This window comes from Salvia miltiorrhiza, chromosome 8 (assembly GCF_028751815.1).
Source record: "Salvia miltiorrhiza cultivar Shanhuang (shh) chromosome 8, IMPLAD_Smil_shh, whole genome shotgun sequence".
NCBI lineage: Eukaryota > Viridiplantae > Streptophyta > Magnoliopsida > Lamiales > Lamiaceae > Salvia > Salvia miltiorrhiza.
In genome coordinates, this window is record NC_080394.1 from 53,196,052 (window position 1) to 53,201,944 (window position 5,893).

Here is a 5,893-nt window from a genome sequence, read left to right on the forward strand (position 1 = left end):
TTTAATTCCAATATTGTTATTAGGAGAATCCATATCGTTACATACACAATTAATGTATCATCAACATCATCATCATTACATAATACGATTAGCAATTAAAAACTTTCTCCTTAATTTGTGGTTCTACGAGGCATCTCCACCATCCTCTCAAATCTTATTTATCTAAATGATTCATTAGCCTTATTAATTAAATATTTTATTTCTACTAATAATATAGTACATATATATATATATATATATATATATTGAGAATAATAATAGTATACTCCCTCCGTCAGCCAAAAGTGGGGCACAATTACTGTATCGGGCGTCCGCAAATAATGTACCACTTTCCTTTTAAGGAAATGGTCGCACCATCCACTTTAATCTTTTAACCTTACAAACACTCTTTATTTATAAAAATACACACTCCAAATTCAATTTCAACCACATATCTCATAAAGTGGTGGGACCTTTTCTCCACTATATCAAAATCATCACCAATTTTATTAAATTTTGTGGCCAACTAAATTGCCCCACGTTTAACCGAATGAGGGAATAGTATATTTTAATATTTCTTAAATCCACAAAATTCGTAGCTTGCCTTAATCGGATAATTGCATTATCTAATCAAATAAGGAAATGCGAATATATATCCAATCAATTAATCAATAATTGCATAGTCGATCAAGCAATTTGTGATTTATATAAAAAGCATTTGCATAATGACAATCTAAAAATATCGAATCATCTCAAAAAATAATGTATATCCATCGATCTATATTAGCATACGAAATTACATAATTAATCTAAAATAAATTGAAAAGTATCACATATCCATACACATGAATCTGTTGAAAATCAGCACAGGAAAGTATCAGCCAAAGTACCATACACTGATTGGTACTGTGCTTGTAATCGTATCTGAACATCCTGAGATACTGCTCGTACATTGTCTACATAATGACAATCAACATGATTTGAGTATGACCAATACTCAACAATCTCTCCCTTTGTTATTGATGTAGACAAAACAAGCTGCACAACCATGAATAAACTGCAGCATGCGCAATCTCAAAACCAAGCAAAGAGATAAGCCACCAAACTCCCCCTTGATGCAGTACCAACTCCCCCCCAATATCAAAAATCAATAATCCATATTCTCCCCATTTTTGTCAAATATCAAGGACAACTCCTCCTCAACAAGAGATAGACGTGTTCTTATGAAAGAACATCTTAAAGAACATACTTCGGAGTAAAACCTTTATAACAGGATCAAGTGTCTTATGAACAACGACGGGAGCGACTTCTATAACAGCTACTGGAACATCTATTGGAACAACTAAGGGAGCGACTTCTGTAGCTTCTCCAGAATGAACATTCACTGATACATCATCCCTTTCCTCGAACAAAGAATCAGTTTCATTCATATCAATTTGAATATCAGCAACTGCCGCATCATGTTTCGAAGCAATATCTCCATCCATCTTAACATTTTTATGAACATGTATCGGCTTCTGTGCCCACGTTTTCTGAAATTTTCTTCTTTTCTCCACCCATTTATTCTTATGATAAGATATGCAATTTGATCTAATGTGACCTGGCATATCACAATAATGACAGATAGGATGCCACGTTCTTGCAGATGTTCCATTCGGATGAGGTTGATCGATCTTTCCTTTAGAATATCCAACGCCCTCCTTGCCACGTTCTCCAGTAATAGGAATTTTATTCGTCATCTTCCTTCTATCATCGAGATAAAATCTATAACGAGGTCTGATGTGTCCACGACGATCACAATAATAACAAATAGGAACAAAATAATGTGTGCTATTCTTTTTTAATGGGAGATTTTTGTACACAATAGGTTTCTGAATATTTTGAGGCAAATTCCGATTTTCCTTCTTTGATGGATTGACATCTGGCTTGATAACATCGGCTTTGGGAATCCATCTTTTTCCTTGGAAACCTATTCCAGCTTTGTTGTTAGAATTCTGACCACTCTCCAGAATTTCTTCAAGCTTGTAAGTACCCGTGTTCATCATTCTGACAAGTTTATGATGATGTTCCAGTTCGCCAATCTTCAGTTTCATAGCCTGTTGGAGAACGACAATATCCTTCTTGAGATTTTCTGAAAGGTCTTTGAGCTCGTCTCTTTCTTTAGTTACCTCACTCAGCTACATAAACAAAGTTCTATTAACTTCAAGAACTGCAACACTCTTATGATGCAAAAGACCACAATTTTTATAAGATAATCTTCATCCAGCTCCTCTGTATCACTGCATGTATCAGTAACTGTTTCATCATAAGGAGAAACATTGGCAGAAACACGTTTCTGCAGTTCTTCAATCCTGGCTGTGAAACCAAAAATATCTACGTTAGTATCTCTTTCTGTCGAACACAATGATAGGATAGGTGGCGGAAACACAGGATCAACACCGATAAATTGGGTGACCCGCTCTGATGCTAATTAAAAAGTATCACCTATCCATACGCATGAATCTTGCACACACAAAATATGAGTATTTGTAGCAGCAAAGTAACAACGAAAGTAAGAACACTGAACACTAGAATTGTTCACCCAGTTCGGTGATAACACATCTACGTCTGGGGGGCCACGCCCAGGGTAAATTATTCACTAGTGAAGATAAGATATATACAGGACTTACGCGACAGACTCTTTAGCTTTCTAGCCTCGATATCTTCCCAACCCTCACAATGATGAATAATTGAGAGATGAACAACGATCAACTCTCTAAGTGTGAATACTACACATTCACCACCTAAACCCACGAAAAGAACCTTTACCAACAGGCTGGTAAAGAAATAAACAAAATAAGATTGCACAACCCAAACCAATCGCTCAAGAACACAATATGAAATAGCGATAAAAAAGAGACTACACCTACACGCACTGTATGGTTTCTCACCCCACGAAATATTCTGCCAAAAATATGAGAATAACAATGAAAAAGAGCAACAAAAAACGTTCTTCTCCATCTCCTTAAATAGGCAAACCTTAGTAAGAGTTATATCTTGAATAGAACTATAATGAAGATGATATACTCAATCTATAATTGTAATCCCTCAATATCTCGTGCATATTGCTGATATAATATGAGATACATTCATAAGAAACATGAAATACTCAAGCAAGAATATGCTGCTGTAAAATCGCAAATCTGCTGAAAACCAGCACAGGAAAGTATCAGCCAAAGTGCCAGACACTGATTTATACTTTGCTTGTAATCGTATCTGAACATCCTGAAATATTGCTTGTACATTGTCTACATAATAACAATCAACATGATTTGAGTATAACCAATACTCAACATAAATAAATAAATAAATTGTATTGCCAATTACATACTGTTAACCTCAAATTTTCTCTCACTGGCCGTGTTACGCATTGACATGGCGCCATAGAACAAGATAAGGCGGGTCCCAAAAAAATATGAGTCGTATATAGGATGTGCAAATATTGAATTTTAGTAGCATACTAAAGTAGCATTAAATTCTTATGTCTATTGATAATTTCTTCGAAGAATTCCTGATTACGACCTATCGAAATCAATGAATTTAGATGCAAATGAGGCCATGCTCTAATAATAAAGTTGAGGCACTTAAAGATTTTTTTTTTTGAGAGATTTTGGGATCAATCTGGCTAGTGTTCGGTGATGTTTTTCATTTTTAGGTGGTGTTGTATTTTTGTCTATGTGCGATATAGTTTTTTCATAGTTGTGTAGTGTCGAGGTCTCGCCTGTGTGCAAGTTGCATAATTGATAATATTCAAATACTTCTTGTAATTTTAATTAAAAAAAATCAATGAATTTAGACAATAGTTATAGAATTTATTTTTAAAGTTAATTACTTATGAATACATGAAGTATATTTAAATTTAGATTTGTAATCAATACTTTTTGTTTTGTTTTAATTAATTAATATACAAACTTTAAACTTTTTAAAATTTAATATAATTAAAATTTGTACAATATTTTATTATATATCGACGTTAAATATTTTTTTTCATTCTATTCTTTATCATAGTAAGTGGGTATGTGCGTGTGTAAGTGAAGAAAAGCATTAAGCTACGAAAAGCCAAAATCCATTGACTAAAGTTATTACATCGTACAATAATTATTTATTTATTTTGTTGTCGCTCATTAGACTGAAAATAAAATTTATACTATTTAATTTGACAAAATAAACAAATAATTAAAGCAGGCCGAAGACGACGATTTAATAGAGGGTATCTTTTATGGGCATAAGAATATTCCTGTATTTGGAGTGGACCTATTGAGTTTGATATGTTCACCAATGGTGTTGACTTGTTAATCTATATAATACTAGTGTATTACCCGTCGAAATTCGACGGGTACATATTTTCTTGTAATTTATATATTTTATGTTATTCTTATGATAATTATATAAAATAATTTTTTATGTAAATTATTTATATAATTAATTAAATTAAATTAAATTAGTAATACATTTTAAATTATATTAATCTCAACAACTTTTAGCAATTAAATTATTAATTTTGTTGAGATCATAAAAATACCCATTAGTTTTCATATGAAATTATATAAAAAGTTGACGCGTAAGAAAAAAAAAAAGAGTAGAAATACATATAAATTTGACATAGGTATGATGGAGGATTGATTTGTTGCATTTGTTGTTACAAGATTTATTAATTTTTTTCAATTTTTTTTTTGCCTTTTCACCATAATTTTATATGGAATTTGAAAATTCATAATTGAATTGTAAGTATCATATAATTCCGAACTTCTAAAAGCATAACTAATTATGAAAATAATCTCGTCTGATATTTAAAAGACCATAACTGATTTATCGAACATCATATCATTTGGAGTTTTAAGACCAACCAAGTTGTGGGCATCATCTCGTCGCAAACTTGACAGATCACCTCTAACTTCTGAGCATCATCTTGTCTGAAACTTGAAAGAGAATCATCTCGTCTAAAACTTGAAAGAGCATCATCTCGTCTGGAGTTTTGAGCATCATCTCATCTAGAGTTTGAGAGAGCATCATCAAATATGAAATTATATTCAACCATGACTCCAATTGTCAACTATCTAACAAACATAACTCTAACAATTTAGATATTTTATTTATATATGTAATTTTATTAGTTCAATTTCTAGAGAGAAAGGAAAGAGAAGAGTTCTTAAAGCAGTAAAAGAGAGAGCGTGTGCTTTAATTCATCATCGTAGGTATTTATAGGTATTACAGTCGGGGTAAAGTAGTAAATTCGTCTGGTCATCTATTCCGCATGCTCGCCATTAAACTAATTAAGGCTATTATTAGATTATAACTTGTCAGGTCGTTGTCCCCCAATTACAGAGCTGGATTCTATCCTCGTCATCCCGCTCTGGATTTCCTTCCTTGGGCCAGACTTCTACTATTTGGCTCCGCTCTGCTAAGTAGCTCCGCCTTCTGGCAAATTGTCTCTGGAATGTGGCTCCGCGCTCTGGCTCCAATAGCTTAGCTCTGACTCTGGATCTGGCGATTTGGTTCTGGCTCTGACTCTAATGACTTAGCTCTGACTCTGGATCTGGCGACTTGGCTCTGGCTCTGACTTTAATGACTTAGCTCTGGCAGCTTTGCTCTGACATCTCTACTCTGGCCCTCTGCTTTGGAAGCTCTGCTCTGGTTAGCTCTGGCTCTGGCAGCTCTGCTCTGGCAACTTGGCTCTAGCCCTCTGCTCTGGAAGCTCTGCTCTGGTTAGCCTGGCTCTGGCAGCTATGCTCTGGAAGCTCTGCTCTGGCAACTTTGCTCTGGTTAGCTCTGCTCTGGACTTTCCCTCTGCCTATTTCTCACAGCTTCTTTGCTCCCTGCTGCTCATCTTTGGTATTCCATGCAAAGCCACGTGTCCTGATCTTAGGACCTTGCA